At 39.1% G+C, this 18100-nt stretch overlaps 1 protein-coding gene across 10 annotated transcripts in view; it reads left to right on the top strand.

The window, feature by feature from the left end:
- The first annotated feature begins 5355 nt into the window (after positions 1-5355).
- The window catches only part of RHOBTB1 (Rho related BTB domain containing 1), a 73999-nt gene continuing 61254 nt past the window's right edge, over positions 5356-18100 (top strand). For 5 of the 10 annotated variants that reach the window (XM_081267503.1, XM_081267501.1, XM_081267500.1 and 2 more), the window contains exons 1-2: positions 5838-6184; positions 8239-8289. The gene's annotated coding sequence lies outside the window, so the exon portion shown is untranslated. Of the gene's footprint in view, positions 5494-5837; positions 6185-8238; positions 8290-18100 lie in introns of those variants that run through there. The other 5 variants (XM_081267505.1, XM_081267496.1, XM_081267504.1 and 2 more) reach the window with 4 other exon arrangements.

Genomic DNA, 18100 nt, shown 5'->3' with positions numbered 1-18100 from the left:
GCCTCTTATTGGGCCCATTTATACATTGACCCATTATTTACAGAACTTCACACTTTTATGAGACATTTTTGTGTCACTTAATGCTCAATAATTTTTAGAAAGTTATTATTCCTGTCCCCCTTTCACATATGGAACATTGTGGTATGGAAGGTTAAGAAACTAGAGCAGAACAACATAGCTAATTAGTGGATCGCCAAAATAAAATTCTGTTTTATTTATCTTTCTACTACATTCTGATTCTTCTAATGTTATGTTTAGGGTTTTTGGTTTTTGGGGTTTGGCAGGGGAGGGTTTGTTTTGTTTTATATTTTTAGCTGTTTAGTAAAGAGAAACAGGTATTATATAAATGGTATTATATAAAATAGTGATGACACAGAAGTATAATTTACTTTTAATTAGGTAAAGTTGAAGTATAGCATTAACACCTTTTGAAATATTAAGAATGTCTATTAATATTAGTTTATTCCTAAAATAAATGTCCCTTTCAAATGAAGATTTTTTTCTAGTACATAATCATATTTTTACCTTTAAAAAGCCAAAGCCACACATTGGATGTTAGACTGTTATGTTTTTTTCCTTTCTAGAATTGTGGATGTACATATTTTACAATCTGTAATGCCATACCTGAACAAAGCCAGATAGATGACCATAATGGCTGTCTGCTACCTCCTCTTGTGCATGCTGAGCTAGACCAGTGGAACACCATCTTGGTAGGAGAGGTTTTGACAGGAAGAAGAATGTAGCTAGAATTGCAGAGCTTGCAAAAATCACAGTTTTACCAAACTCATCCTATCCCAAAAGAAAACCTAATGACTGGAACCATACAGAAAGGACTTTATGCCAACCTACAAAAATAATTTAACATGCTATACAAAAATACTTTTCTCATCTATTTTCAACACATAGCTTTCTTCATTGGTGCTCAGTAAAATAGGAACTACAATGTAAAAAATATCTTGTCTTCATAGAGCAATAAAAAGCACATAGCCTCTAATGCTGTTAGCTGAACATTCGTCTATACTTTTTTTCCCAAAAAAATGATGCTTTAAAACAAAAAAGAAGCATATCATAAAAACTTTTAAAACCAATAGCAATATACATTGGACTACAAATCCAAGAGGAGGAATCAATTTCCACTTGCAGATTTTAGGCAAAGGACATGGCCTTCAGTTGATTGCCACACCCAAAAGGTGATTTCCCCTAGAACAGCAGGCAGAAAATTGGAGCTGCAGAGATCTCCAGATCTGGTTTGTGTGACGTCTCAGTAGTCAAAACCACACACATATGGGCCACTCAGACAGAAGTGTTTTCACTTTTATTCAAGTGAAAGATCTGTGAAGCGACAGCTGCATGCAAAGCCATCCTGGGGTATTTGGGACAGAAAAGGTCAGAAAGGGTCGGTCAACAATGTGAATGCTGGGGAAATGGCCCCAAAAGGGATGTTGGGCAGCACCTTGCCCCAGCTAGTCTGGCTAGAAAAACCCTGGAGAACTAGAGTGATTGTGTACAAGAAGGTGTTTCAGGGCAACAGGGAGCTCAGGAGGTCATTTTCTTTTTGACCCATCAATACTTAAGAGCCCCAGAACAGTATCACTCTTTCTTGTCCCTCATCATTAATCAGAGCCCAGCCCAGCCTATTGGGACCTTGATGTTTTCCTTGAACCCTATTGCAAAAAATTTGTACTAAGCTACAGAATAAGTCCACGACTTGAACTTTGTATTGTGCTCTGGAGTCCGAAGAAAATTTTCTTTAAAAGCTAGAATGTCCATAAATTTTAGCAGCAGCATGTTGAATGTGTAACCAGCCACTTCATTTTTAGCCACAAAGTTGTTGGCTGTTAACTCTAGAAATCGCTCCAACAGTTGTTTTTCAACAGATTGTTTTTTACCAAACATATCCATGCTTAGAATGCTCCTGTAGGTGAGTTTATCCCTTCCCATGTCTTTAAACCCCTGTGAATACTTGTTCATTAAGTTTCTTGTAATATCTGGAAATTGTCACCTAGGATAATTTCCTCCAAAAAGCCAATAGCAGCATTAATTTAGGTATTCCAGGCAGAGAGATGGCCGGCAGGAAGTTGCCCCTTAGGCTGGGCGAGTGCTAGTTTTGCAGGAGGTAGCATGTGTGCATGCGCCTGAGACCAGGTCTTTGCTCTACGTGGCTGGGGTCTCAGTATCAATGTCCGTTACAGAAGGCTGAAATGAAAACTTACACAATAAACCTGAAGACTTTCTCCTATAATTTTATGTAAGTACTTACCATACTTAATAATATTCTTCATAAAACTTCTGGCAGTAAAAATGTTGAACACTAATAATTGAATAGAAAATAAAGTTACATTGTAATGAAGTATTTAATTTACAATTTGAAAATTGAAACCCCAGAATATATACCCCCCAAAATCCTAAAAACCCAACAGTAAAAATACAAACAATCCAGCTGTGAAATAGGCAAAAGATATGAACACTTATCTCAGCAAAGAGGAGATAACAATGGCAAATAAACCCATAAAAAGATGTTCAACATGATAGCTGTTAGGGCAGTGAAAATTAAAATGACAATAGCTTGTCCACACAACTATCAGAACCAAAATTTTGTTTTTTTAAAAAAAGTGATAATATCAAATACTGGTGAGGATTTGTAGATCTCTCATACATTGCTGGTGGGAATGTAAGGTGGTAAAGTTGCTGCTTTAACAGTCATATACTACATATATGTAGTATATGAAACATGTAGTATATGACTCAGCAGTTGAATTCTTGAGCATTCATGCTAAAGAAAAAAACTTATGTTCACATGAAAACACACAATGTTTGCTTCAGTGTTTTTCATAATAGCAAAATATTGGAAAGTACTCAAATGTCTTCCTTTGGATCAATAAACTGCTATAACCATAAAAAAGAAATTTATTCAGCAATAAAAAGGAATGAATTATTGATAGATGCAACACCTTGGATGAACCTCAAGGGTAGTATATGCTTAGTAAAAATAAATAAATAAATAAATCTCAAAACATTACTTACTATATGTCCCTATTAATATGTGTCAATGATAAACCTCTGGAAATGAAGAACAGATTAATGGATGGGGGAGGCAAAACAAGGGGGTATCATGAGGGAGTTCTTTTGTGTTTACAGAACATATATGTAGATTTGGGATATTTTTTCACCTAAAGACTTATAAAAGTCACTCAAAAGTTTTAAAATCACTTTTGTGTAATATAAACATGAAAATCTTTAAAGACAAAATGTTTGCTTAATTCCACCTAGGTACCAATGTTTATGTTTAAAGCAAATGTTATGATTTTATTAGCAAGAAACAAGTTTAGTATACAATGATGTGTTTTTTTCTACTAATAAAAGATGAGAGATAATGTTCATGGCAATGATTCTAGGAATTATTTGCTCTTGTTCCTTTTCTTTCCTGTTGGCAAAATACAGTCTTTACAATTTGCTACATTTTCTCTGTTTTCAGAATTGGGGGTTTAATGTATAAGGTTTAGGGGCTACATAGCACCATGAGACAATGTCTTCTTTAGCTCCCAGCCCTTGCTTGGAAGGAATTCCAGAACAATGACTTTTCCTCATATCTGAATTGCTGTTGATTCGAGTTTATTTTCCTGAAAGCTCTTCCAATGAGTTTCCCTTAGATTTGGGTGCAATTCCAAAATGACTACTTGATCTTTATACCCTTCAGGAGGATTGTCTTTGGGAAGCCTGAGGGCTTTAACGGCCCCTGGGAGGAAAAGGCAATGGCCTGCCAACTAGTGTCCTTGTGTAGGTGTCTTTCTGCTCTCAGCACCTGCCTGTTACTTAAGAGAGACTTAACTCTTTAAATTGTAACTGAGGGAATGGAAGACACTGAGGAAAGGCAAGATATTAAAAAGCAGGTTAGAGATAAAATAAGACTTTGGCACAGAATGACCCAGATGCAAATACAACTGTCAAAACTTTAGGAAATAAATTTTTCTGAACCTAAGTTACCTTATCTTTAAAATGGTTATGATAATAATAGCATCTGCTTCCTCAGTTGTTGTGCCCATTAAATGACAAAAATAGGTTTTATGCCACATAGTCCTGTGCTGGCCACATGTGAGGGTTGTAACACATGTTGATTCTCATTTCATTTGTTACTATCTTAGCCCCTAGGGCATTTTGAAAAGAAATAGCTTGCAATGAAGAGGAGTGATTGCTAGGAGTGAACAGGGTTAATTAACTTTTCCCAGGAAATGTGTTCCTGAAAGGAATATATATTGATTAAGCCTTTCAAAATGGAGTCATTTTTAAAATAGACTAAAGGAAGTCAGTTTGTGCCAAGTGAGTGATGGGACCCTTGTGTGTGTTGAAGTTCTTGAGACACCCCTACTTTACTTTTTACTGCCCTGTCTTCATGGTGTCAGAGTTTAGAGTCTTGATAACTCTGTTTCCAACAATAGTGCAGTGAGTATGGTTCAAACAGAGCAGGTTACCTGTGATACCTTTCCTTGTAAAACATTTTCTCCGTGCCCATAGTGTTTACCTCTAAGAAGAGAATATATGTATAAACTAATGGAGGGAGAGTAGAAATGTTTAATGACCCGAAATTCATCGGGAATTCTAGGTGGAGAAAGTAATCCACCTGGGAAACTGAAGATGTTTTCCTGGAAAAGGATGAGGGATGGAAAAGTTTATTTTCTTTTGAAATGCTTTCATGTTTGGGGGGGATGGGAGGCATGGGATGGAACAAATAAATGGTGCTTAAAATAAAATATGGCTCCTTTCCCCCCCTGCCTTTCCATATAGAGAAAGACCAAGGATACATTGGTGCTATTTGTGTCCCAAGCCCTTGGTACTCAGCATCAATAAAGTTTATTAAATTGTTATATCCTTTAAGATAGCTGAACACAGTGGTCCTTTAATCGCCCAGTGGTCTGTTCAGGGGTTGTGAGTGAGGGGGTTTAAGACATATGAATTTTAGCAGGATGACTAAAAGTTCCCGGAGGTCAGGAAATAGGTTGGTTGTATATACTGTCACCTCCTTAGAGCTTAGCAGGGTACCTAACATCCTGTAGGTACTCTATAAGCATTTACTATGTGAATGCATGGGGGGAGGGAGGACAGTCTATCTGGAAGAGTGTTAAAAGAGTTTTTGCATGGAGGGTAAGGCTTGTTTGGGGGCTTCCAAGAATTCTGACACTACCTGAGAGACCAGAAGTCAATTTCACCTCTTCACTCAGCCATTTGCAAGCGGTTGTAAATCTCGTCTTTACTTGAGTCCGGGGTAGAGGTGTGTGGCTACGCCCCGCTGTGTGGACACCTCCAGCCAAGTTGCAAGGGAAGTTGGTAGAGAGGCAAGAGCCAGCCAGCACGTGCAGCCGCCCAGGGGAGGAGGAGGCTGGGCTATCTCAGCCCTTAGTCAGCAGCTGGGCTCGGTTTTGAAACAAAAGCCAATGTCCTCCCTCGGAGTCCGCGGCCGGTCAGCTCCTAGGGGAAGAAAGCCATGCTACCCAGCCGGTTAGTGGCCCAACTTACTTTTCCAGAGCCTGGGACAAAGGGCCAACAGATGTGCGGGAATGGGTGGGGTTTTGGGAATGGGGGACGTGGGCATAGATCTTTCAGACCCTCCCCTCGCGGCCTCTCGCTACAAGGGCCGGGGTCTCTTCGGCTCTGCGCATGTTTGCCCCGGGTAGTCCGCTTCCGAGCCGAGGCCGCTCGGGTCTGCGCAAAGCCGAGGCACCTTTGCCACTCGCGCACCAGAGCTCAGACACACCAGGCCCTGGTTTCATGAATGAAATCCAATCGTGTGGATATAAATAGCCTCGAAGGCTGCTAACGTCACAGTGCGAGCTGCGGCCGCCACCGCGTCGGAGCTAGGTGCCGGGCTCTCGGTTTCGCTCGGCTGCACCGCCTGGGAGCGGGGTGGGGACAGGAGAAGGGGAGGGCTAACGGTGGAAAGGGGCGAGCCCCTCTCGCCCCGGACAGGGAAGAGCGGCAGCGGCTGGGCGAGCCGGCGAGGCGAGGCAGGCGAGACGAGACAGTGCCATGCTGCCTTTGTGCAAAGTTGGGCGGTGGGCGGCGCGCCGCGCGCAGGGGCCGCGCACACCCGCGACCGCGCGCAGCCGTGGCTGCTGCTGAGTGGCGGGGCCCCCCGCTTCCCCCCTGGCCCTTGAAGGCGGAGAGAGCTCGCGTCTCGCTCGGCTTCAGGGTAGGTTCTGTGTCGTGAGTGCGCTACGGTATGAAACTTCTCCGAACAGCAGCCGCGGAGCCCCCACCGCCCTGGCTCCCGCGGGTGGCAGGTGGGGGTTCCTGGGGCCGTGCCAAGCGGCCAGCAGCACCCCGAGAGTGAGTTGTGGGACAAAACTGCTGTAGGGGCCGCCCTCGCCTCTCTGTGAGGCCGGGTACCTTCCCATCAGAGGCAAGCAGAAGAGATTTCTAGGAGTGCCCGCCCAGCCGCGCCCCTAACTTGGAGCTGAGAAAATGTACAACGGCACCCTTAGCAGGCTGGCTGCGCCGGGAGGGGGTGGTGCCGCGCCTACAAGAAAGCTCTTTTTCTTGGAAGGACAGTGGTGGGGAACGGGAGGACCTAGAAAGGCGGATACGCTGGCCCTTTTGGCGCTTGCACCCCTTGAGAGTTGACTGGAGCCCACATTTGGCGATCCCTCCCTTCCACCCCAAACCCCGTGTCTATGGAGTCTGTTTTGAGTTGCTGTGACAACGGTAGGTGCTGCCATGAGGGGCTTGCACACACCTCACCTTGAATCTGTGTGCTCAGCTTTCGGGGAAAATACTCCCGGGGGAGAGAAGAGAAAACAATCTCCTCCCCCAAAAAGAAATGGAAGGAAAGCACAAGTGTGTAAAAAATATATCATTAGATCCTACAGTTAGCTGTGTCGTTTCCATCCCCAGCAGTATCAAACATCTCAACTGAGGAGCAATGTCAATATTTAGACTTGGACAAGCCAGAAAGTTAGAAGAGAGCGCCAAGCGCAGGGTTTTGACTTGGCTTTGCACGTCAGCACACAAGCTGTGCCTCTGGAGCTGACTGTACACATTTGCTGGGGGAAAAATGCATGAAAGTTGATATATACACAGAAGCATCAAGATCTCGGAAACTCTAGGAAGTTAAGAAAAGTTTCCCTCACTTTGAACTCCTCCAACCTATGCTGTTCTGGGAGCCCTGTTGAACTTTAGCCAGATGCTCAGCTTGAGGTTTCATTGGTTTGGGGCCACCCCACCCCGAACTCGGGCTGTGCTGCATATTCTACAGGAAACATTCTAAACTACAAAAGTAATACTAAGTTATTAGTGATTTTCTTCTTTGTATGAGTCCTGTCATTATCATCAGATAGTAAAGAGTCAATAGGCCGTTAAACTGGTTTACAAACTCTATTTAGAAATTTGCATTTCCTTTCCAATAAGCTTTTAGATGCTTAGAGAGCCAGTGGATACTAGAAAATAAACACAAGCTCTTTGCAGCATAAATAACATCTGCAAACTGCTCCACAGGTAGAGTGGGCAGTAAATTGTTATATTAAACTAGGTTTCCTGGGAGATTCCTGGATCATATTTGGTCATATTAGTTCAACCAGTCAATCTCATTATGGAAGGCTTTGAAAAGTTATTGGGAAGCAATAAAATCATGATCAATATTCTTCTTAACTTGCTTATTACTGTTAGTTGCCCAGCTTCTGAAGGTAGTGTAAATATTAAGTACACCTGGCAGTGTGTGATCACAGAGATAGGAATAGAAACACACATAACAGATTGATGTTATTGAAATAATAATGCAATTTATTAATTATACAAATATAATAAGAAAAAACAGAATTGCTTTTGTTGGCATTTTGTGTGCTCAGTTATGCATATCATAAATTCAGTGATTATTCTCTTTATTCTGACATTCTGGACTTTAGTTGTGATTATGTTGTCTAAAAATTCTATTTTGGAGGAATAGCATGCCCACTTCTATAACTTGTATATTGTAAACTGCCTATAAAGTTTTCATTGTTCCCATCCCTGAGTTTGTGGCCAAATGCTTTTTTTTTTTCTTTAATCATTCCAAAATGCTCAGAAATGTATTTTCACAAATGCTACAAAATGTTACCCTAGCTATTTCAAGATATATTTGACCCACAGAAATGCCACTTCTATACTGGCACTTAGCAGAAATAAAGTGGATTCTACCCTTTCTTGGGGAGAAGGGCAAACAACTGGGTTCCTGACAGTAAGATTTATAAAATATTTCTCTCTTTTGCACAGGTAAGTCCAGCTGAGAGCAGGGTGTTCTCTTCTTCACTTCCAGCAAGCCAGGTCAGTGTCTTTGTGCAAACCCATGACCACAGATAGACTGATGACATCCTGTGTCTTAATTCTGAACATGCATTTTAGAACAGGTTTCTTAGTCATTTGTCTTAAAAGGATTTGTTTTTGTCATTTTGTGTGCTCAGTTATGCATATCACAAGCTCAGTGATTATTCTCTTTATTCTATGAGTAAACTGGTATTAAAACAAGCCTTGAATCAGTTTGTCTTTTGTAAAACTTTTTTTTTTTTTCCACTTTGGAGATTCTGTCTGGTGCCAGACAGTTGAGACTAGGGGGATCTGGAGACTCAATAATTGAGGTTTACTTCTGTCTTGATCTTAGCACTCTGGAACTGTAAAGAACTTGAAACAATAATAATTGATATTTATTTAGCATGAATTTAGACAGTGTGCTCCATTCTGTACATTTATGTTTTCATTCGGCCTTAAAAAAAAAAAAATTCCCATGAAGTGAAACTACTCTCTTGACCCCAGGCTATAAGGAAGGAGTTGGAAGTTCTATAGTTCTACATTTAATCCCTATAGTAAATAGCACAAATAGGATTTTTTTGAAGTTCTGTCTTAATCCAAGACATAAACTACTTCTTCAAAAATTCTTCTCTACCAGGGAAATTTTAGGCAAAGAAATATTAAGTGATTTGTCCAGGACAACTTAATAATTGCAGTTTATATAATAACATTCAATAGCCCAGCCACTGCAAAAGAATAAATTCCACTCTTTTAGGTAAAACAGTGAAAATAATATAAGTATTTATGTATACTTTCTAGCATAACTCTGTCAAAAATGAGAAGATTTTTATCATGAGATCTCTGGCTTCAAGAATTTTATAAACAGATTTAAAAAGCAAAATACTAAACATTCATATATGAAAAAATAGAGAATAAATCAAGATAGAGCAAGTCAGAAGGCCAAATTGTATATTTACAAAAAGTTCATCATTTTCCACTCTGTGGGATTACTTTGCAATTCCATGTATGTATGAAGAAACTTTCCAAGCACATGTTTTGTCTGAATAGATGATAAATTAGTGAAAGTTTGGGAAAAGAGAATGTAGAAATTTCAGCCCGATGGGGAGAGATTATGCAGTTGTCCAGAGCCATTAAGTTAAAATATCTCAATGACATTGCTTCAAAAGCTTCATAACAAAATCATGGACTGATTGACTCTGCACAGCATCTTTGAAAAAACTCTGTAATTTGGTATGATGTTTACAAGTGCTATATTCCTTCTGGAGCCTCAGTTTGTCTGAAAGGTGCTACAGAAATAGATTTAGACACATAATGCCAAAGTCATGGAAATGGGTAACATCTGAAGTTTAAGCAGGATGTTTTTAGTTTGTGTCTGAATTAACAACCCTCTCTTACCCCCTTTTCCCTCCCCCTCCTTTTTTTGAGGGGTGGGTAGAATAATTTGTAACAGTTGTTAATCCTTCTTAGGGAGTTTTCTATAAAGGAGTAATAAAAAATGAAATAGGAAACAACTTACTAAAGAAAACCTTTAGATAATTATCTTTTTAATGTCCACATACCCCCAACTCAAGCTAAAAGCTCTAAAAGTGTAATTAGTCAAGAGGCATTTTGTTGAACACATCCTCTATAGGAGCTTTGTCCTGTAAAGTTGCTCATCATGGATTGTTAGAAAATAAATCATATTCCAAAAGAGCACTATTATTATCAGGAAGATCCCTTTACAGGCCAACACCTGCCAACCAATATATGGTTAGTTTTGATAGTGGTGTGTCATAAAAACATCAATATTACAACTCTAAACCCATAATTTATTTAAAGCAATAAAATTATACTGCCAATTACATAATGTTAGAGCCAAAAGAAATTTGGAGATTAGCATGATATCTCTAATAATTATCACTGAATTAGTAATCAATCACTTGTTTCCTTTTTTGAACTTCAGAAGGCTTTGGTTAATAGGCATCACTTGCCTCTTTTAAAATGTCTAGAAACATTTGAACTCTTGCTGGCTTGAGTTGGTGAATCTGCTTGTAGAAAACAGAGAAAATTTTCAAAACTTTCTTTTGGTCTATCTTTTAGAAAACAAGCAATATAGTCTCGTGATAGGAAGCACTCCCTTTTGGCTTCCCATAATTGGGTCCTTGGATTCATCTTCTCTACCCAGGCTTTCCACCAGTCTCACAACATTGAAACAGATCTTGGAAAGGGAAGGAATAGGAAGTCACAAAAAACTGGAGAGGGAAAAGGGCAGGAGGTAGGAGAGTATGTGAGTGATGGGGCAGGGGAGAGAAAGGAAAAGCTTTGGGGGGATGGAGGCAAAAGGCAGTCCCTCAAAGTGATGGGTTGTTTACAGATAGGTTATTTATTTGCATTTTATTTATTTATTTCTTTATTTGCTTGTTTATTTTCATTTATAGACAAAGTAAAGCCACCCTCTCTTCCTCCTGGTACCTTTTGTTCCTTATGCCCAGAGGGCAGAAATTAGAAAATGGGCAAATAAAGATCTTAACAGCCTCTTTCTAGGTTTTCTAGATGTTGAGGACTTTTCCTGTCTTCAAATACTCCCTCCAGCTGTGTCACCAAATATGTCCGCTTGTCTCTCTTCCAGTTTTATTCAATAAAGGGTGAATTAGCATGTTTGACAAAGAAAGAAAGCAATGCCGGTAGGGTCTAGAAGAGAGCAATTATATTTCTCCACGCTGCACCTGAGTTTATTTATTGCACAGACACAGGTTAATGGCAAGTTCCCAGTGTTAATGAGGTTATGATCCCAGGCTCCATCCCTCTATGGAGAAGTTTCCTTTGAACTGTTATCCAACCATAGGCCAAACCCTTAATGACCCCTGCAATAAATACAGCCAGCACTTCTTATGCTCCTGCTGGAGACGAGACACTTCACTACATGACAGCTAATATTCGTTATCAATTCCAGTTCTATGGAAGCACAGAATGGAACTCAGAGATGTTAAGTTAAAGAGCTAATACAAAGCAGAGCTTTAAAAAAAGAAACACTTTAAACCATTTCATTCCAGATTACTCTTTCAGATGGCAAGAGTAATTAGAAGTTAGATAATTATTCTTTAGGTTTTTATACCCTGAATTACCTCACAGTCTTGCCTGTTTAAGTCTGCCAACTCTTCAATTCATTTCTAATATATTTTGATGCTAGTCACAGTTGTAAACAGTTGAGTCAAGGAGAGTTGAATTGTGGAGCCAGGAAAGTCCTTCAGGGTACTTGGTTCAACGTCATGTAGTTGATAAAATACTGGCACCCGGCAGAGCCATGCAACTTGACCACTCAGTTAATAAGTGACACCGCCTGAACTGAACCCAGGTTTCCAAATCCCAGCCAGGGCTCAATTCCATTACATAACACTGCCTGAAAAGTGCCAAGTCTTCTAAACCCTCCAACTTAGCCAAAATTACAACCACCAAGTCCAAAATACATCTGAAACCTAAGGCACATCCAGAAGTGGGTGATAAGAGGATGCCAGCAGTATAAAGACATGTACTAAGAGAAACCTCAGTTATCTACACTAGTGTCTAGGCAGAACAGTCCTTTACCCTCTTAAAAAAATAGCACCCCAAACTCTGATTCTGTCCATGCTCTCAGTTGAGCAATCTACTTGTAGCATTTTAATATTGACTGAGCTTTATCTTTTTTGTTTTAAATTAGCTGTATGCCTTGGATGAAATATTTCCTCACTTTCCTCATCGATAAATAGGAGGAGTATCACTTCCCTCGGAGGATTATGAGGATGTTATGAAATCACACATGTGAAACACATAGTAAATGCTCAGTAAGGCTTAGTTTTCTTCTTTGCCTTCCCAGAGAATCTCAAAGGAAAATGTTATGTTGGGATAGTCAAACCATTTCACCCCTAAATTTACTGGAGCCATTGAGTTCTGATATCATCTAGTTGGTTATGATAACCCTTTTTTCCTTGATTATCTCTGGGTACAGCAGCCCAGGCATAAATGTATTTATTTTCCACGTACCCCTAGGGTTGATAAAGGTTTACTTGAATTATTTTATGGCTTTAGTTTCTATCACAAACTAATGGCAAGTTCCGCTTGGAGATTTTCTCCCGGACCCTGTTTTAAATATGTTAACGCGTTTTTCACACAGACCTTTGCTTCTCAAAGCATCAGTATATTTTCAGCCAAATAATAATTAAGAAAGATTGCCAAAGAATGATCGCTAGTAGAAAACTTTTGCTTTCAGTTTTTATGTGCATGCGACTGACTTTTCCTGTCTTCATTTGGAGTGATTGCCAGAATGAATATGGGGTAGGGATAAGGTATGCTCTTTTCCTTCTGGTATGTTGACGACTGGTGTATTGGTAGGAAAAGGTATAAACACTCCAGTTTCCTCCTTCAGCCCCAGCTCTTGATAACTACCCTGGCCTCAGTGACACCTCTGGAAGGTGTCTCATCACACTCCTCGCCCCAGCTGCTTCACTTGGTCTGGTGGCACTTGCTGCCCTGCTTTGGACTTTTGGAGTCAGGTCTTTGGCAACACATTCTATTCATCACACCAAAGCTCACTGTTATGATATGTTCTCTTATTTTTGTGCCTGTTTTTCCTTCTTTTTATTAATAACCAAGCAACCTCAAATAGATTTATTTTCCTGGTGGCACAGTTTCCCTTTTTAGTATTTGGCAAATTATATTGCAAGATGTACGTCCTTTTCTTCAAGTTTAGGAAGCTCTGAAGTGGCTAAACCTGGGTTGGAGGCTTAGGAATAAACAGTTGCTAGATTGTCCCTGATTTTATTATTACAGTCAAGTTGGTTCTATATAAGCTGCAGTTTTCATCAAGGGATTAATTATTTTTAAAGCAGTGTTCAAACTTATTAATGTGTGAACAGCAAGAATGGGCATCTTGTTCAAAGTCACTTTCTGGTTCCAGGATTTCTTAGGTGGGGCCTGAGATGGTGGGATTCTAACAAGTTCCCCATTGATCCCAAAGCTGCTGATCTGAGGACCAGGCTTTATGTAGTGAGGTTGTAAATACATTACTGTATCTTAAGCTAAAAGTTGTCCTGTGTAGATCTTAATTAGATTCTCACCTTACATTGCTTGCTTGTTTTTTTTTTTGTTTGTTTGTTTTTTGGTGGTGCTGGGGATTGTGAATGTGAGGCAAGCATTCTCCCAACTGAGCTATATCCCCAGCCCCTTATTTCTAAGTAATAAAACGAGTCATGGAATCTTAAACAGGGAAGACAGTGCTGGCAGATCACTTTTAAATGCTCCGAGGGTCTGGATGGATAGCTCAGTGGTACTGTGCATGCTTAGCATGTGCAAGGCCTTAGGTTGTCGCTAGCACCTAAAAAAATAAATGCTACTGACATAAAGATTGTATAAATTCCATATTGCCAATTGGGCCTCACAAAATACTTTTGTTGGTATTGCCGAACTCTTATATCCAAAATCAACATATGGTACAATTGGCAACGGAGAGTAGTTGCCATATAAGTGTTGGCTGATGTTTTCTTTTATGTTGTTGAGTAAGATAAAAGTGAAACAACAAATAGATGTGTCAAAATTGTACCTGTTTATCAAAGATGTGAATGAATTTTTTGCTGAAATGGGTAATAGTTTTTAAATTCTGGTAGGCTGTTTCCTCAAATCTACTCACAATTTAACAACTACACATACAACACATCTTCAAATTTATTCTGCATTATTAACAATTTTTTAATTATTTTTCTTAAATCTAGAAAATCAACAGAATAATAAGCCCATATATATAAGATCAATAATTTATGTGGTATAAATATTCCCACTGTGGTCAATTTTAAACTACTAATGTGACTGAGCACAAAGTTGGGTCAAGATGGTACAAGTAGCACACCTCTATGTGGTATTTTCACCACACAGATAAAATTGCATGAATACCTCAAAATTCTAGATTGTGCTGAAGGATAAAATGATTAGTAAAGATTTTTGATTATTTATTGCTATTGATTTTAGTATAATTTATTTAATAGTGAATTTATATGGTTTAATATTTAATACTATTTTCATGGCCTTGCCAAATTCCCAGAATTTAGAAACTTGTTCTCACAAACTGGTAGGGGTTGGCTCCAGCACGCCACTGGAGGTAGTTCACTTGGTCCAGTGGTCTTCAACTTTGGCTGTACATTGATAGGGATACCCTGAGGAATATATAGTCTATAGTTTTAGTAGATCTACATTAGAGCTCTGGAATATGAAGTTAAAATTTTGTTTTGAAGTGTATCTTACATAAACAAAAAATTATAAATTATAAGTATATAACAAAGGATGTTCACAGACTGAACACACCCACAGAGAAACACAGAACTTTACCAGCTCCAAGAAGCCCTCTTATGCTCCATTCAGTCACTACCCAGCTGAGATAACCACAACCTTGACCATAGATGAGTTTTGCAAGCTTTTGGCCTTGATATAAATGAAATTATACCCTACATATTCTTTTGCATCTGGCTTCATTCCCCCAATATTATGATTGTGAGATTCATTCATAATGTATGTAGCAAGAGTTCATCCATTTTTGTGGTGTATAGTATTCCCTTGTATGAATAGACCCCAAATTATTATTTATTTATCCATGCTGCTGTTGATGGGCTGTTGCCAGTGGCGGGTTACTTTGAATAGAGTTGCCAAGAACTTTCTCCAAAACATTCAAAATAAATCCCACAATGATTATAATGAATAGGAAACCTCTTGACTGCCTTCTCTACAACCCTCCTTCTCTCTTCCTTCTCATATAACATGACCAAGGCCATTGATTCTTTTGTGTGAATGTACTCTTAGTTCTCTGAGTCATGAAGCCATGTGCTTCCATTCATAACAGCTTGTTCTCCAGGCTTTTTTCAGTGTAGGTTCCCAACCTCCATCTTTCATCTACACATCTGCATTCGTGCATTCTGAAGAGGCATAAAATTTGGCCTCACATCAATAAGCAAGGGGGAGTAATAGATATTGTAGACATGGAACCAAAGGCTAAATTTGGCAGCTGATCATTAAGACTCCTGGAAAGAGGCTTTCAAGTAAGGGAAATGCTTTTCTTTTATGTGTATCCGGGATCGGCAATGAACTCCTAGAATATTTCAGATTCTAATATTTTTGTTTATTTGAGGTAGACCATGGACTCTCTTTTGATATGACAACTAAAATCTCTCCAAGTCTTTATTTGGTCTGGAAAGATCAGAGTGTTTTCCTATTAGTTTGTTCAGCAGGTATAGCTGTATTTATGGTCTAACTTACCTGAGAAATCTTGAAAAAAGAATTTTCTTCATTTGCTTGAATCAGAGAATAACCTAATCCCAACTGATGTGTTATAATCTCACAAATGTTTAAATCCAGTTGCTTAATTGTCATTGTATCTGACCACAGCAAGTACTCTCTGGTGCTATAGAAGCCAGCCTACTGACATCTTTAGAGAATGCTTCCAGTGATCAGCTTACTACTACACAGCACTATATAGACACTTTTCTTCATGAGGATAGGTTTTTAAGAACCAGGAGTCTTCAGACTTGATATTAGCTTTCTCAAAAAAAAAAAAAAAAAACACACATAAAACTTTGACATCTCTTTAAAGACTTGACCATGTGTTGATTACTAATTCATTTTTTTTAAATTTTTTAATTTGTTGTTTTCAGATATATATCACAATAGAGTGTATTTTTAAATATTATACCTACATGGAGTATAACTTTCCATTCTTGTGGTTGTACATGATATGGCATTACACTGGTCATATATTGATACATGATATACAAAAGTAATGTACAATTCATTCTATCTTTCCTATTCCCTTTCTCCTTTCATTCCCCTTTGTCTAATCCAATGAACTTCTATTTTTCCTTCCCACCCCCATTATTATATGTTAGCTTCTGCATATCAGAGAGATCAGAAGGCCTTTGGTTTTCTGGGGATTGGCTTATTTCTTTTTTTTTTTAAATCTTTATTTTATTGTTATGTGGTGCTGAGGATCAAACCCAGCACCCTGCACATGCTAGGTGAGTGCTCTACCACTGAGCCACAACCCCAGCCCCTTGGATTATTTCACTTAGCATGATAGTCTCCAGTTACATCTATTTACCAGCAAATGTCATAATTTCATTCTTCCTTATGTCTGAGTAACATTCCATTGTGTGTATATACCACATTTTCTTTAGCAGTTCATCCTTTGGAGAACACCTAGGTTGGTTCCATAGCTTAGCTATTGTGAATTGAGCTCTATAAACATGATGTGGCTGTGTCACTATGGTATGCTGATTTTAAGTGCTTTGAGTATATGCAAAGGAGTGGGATAACTGAGTCAAATGGTTGTTCCATTTCAAGTTTTATGAGAAATCTCCATACTGCTTTCCAGAGTGTTTGTACCAATTTGCGTTCCATCAGCAATGTATGAGTGTACTTTTTTCTCCACATTCACACCAACATTTATTGTTACATGTACTCTTTTTTTATTTATTTATTTTTATTGGTTGTTCACAACATTACAAAGCTCTTGACATATCATATTTCATACATTAGAATCAAGTGGGTTATGAACTCCCATTTTTACCCCAAATACAGATTGCAGAATCACATCGGTTACACATCACATTTTTACATACTGCCATATTAGTGACTGTTGTATTCTGCTACCTTTCCTAACCTCTACTATCCTCCTTCCCCTCCCCTCCCATCTTCTCTCTCTACCCCATCTACTGTAATTCATTTCCCTCCATGTTTGTTATCCCATTCCCCCCCCCCCCGTAACCTCTTATATGTAATTTTGTATAACAATGAGGGGCTCCCTCCATTTCCATGTGATTTCCCTTTTTTTCTCCCTTTCCCTCCCACCTCATGACTCTGTTTAATGTTAATCTTTTCTTCCTGCTCTTCCTCCCTGTTCTGTTCTTAGTTGCTCTCATTATATCAAAGAAGACATTTGGTATTTGTTTTTTAGGGATTGGCTAGCTTCACTAAGCATAATCTGCTCTAGTGCCATCCATTTCCCTGCAAATTCCGTGATTTTGTCATTTTTTAGTGCTGCGTAATACTCCATGGTGTATAAATGCCACATTTTTTTTATCCATTCATCTATTGAAGGGCATCTGGGTTGATTCCACAGTCTAGCAATTGTGAATTGTGCTGCTATGAACATAAATGTGGCAGTATCCCTGTAGTGTGCTCTTTTAAGGTCTTCAGGAAATAGTCCGAGAAGGGCAATAGCTGGGTCAAATGGTGGTTCCATTCCCAGCTTTCCCAGGAATCTCCATACTGCTTTCCAAATTGGCCGCACCCGTTTGCAGTCCCACCAGCAGTGTACAAGAGTACCCTTTCCTCCACATCCTCGCCAGCACTCATTGTTGTTTGACTTCATCATGGCTGCCAATCTTACTGGGGTGAGGTGGTATCTTAGGGTGATTTGCATTTCCTTGACTGCTAGAGATGGTGAGCATTTTTTCATGTACTTGTTGATTGATTGTATGTTACATGTACTCTTGATGATTGCAATTCTGACTGGAATAAGACGGAATCTCAGTGTTATTTTTATCTGTTTTTCCTCTAATTGCTAGAGATGTTGAACATATTTATTCATATATTTGTTGCCAGACATATTTCTTCTTCTGTGAAGTATCTGTTCAGTACTTTTGCTCATTTTTTGATTGGGTTATTTGTTTTTATGGTGTTAAGTTTTTTGAATTCTGTATATATGCTGGAGATTAATGTTGTCTCTGAGGTACAGGTGACAAAGGTTTTCTCCCATTCTGTAGGCTCTCTCTTCACATTCTTGATTGTTTCCTTTGCTGATGAAGAATCTTTTGGGTTTGATACCATCCCATTT

Source organism: Spermophilus citellus (assembly GCF_964194105.1).
Source record: "Spermophilus citellus genome assembly, chromosome: 15".
Lineage (NCBI taxonomy): Eukaryota > Metazoa > Chordata > Mammalia > Rodentia > Sciuridae > Spermophilus > Spermophilus citellus.
This window is presented reverse-complemented; position numbering and strand designations above follow the sequence as displayed.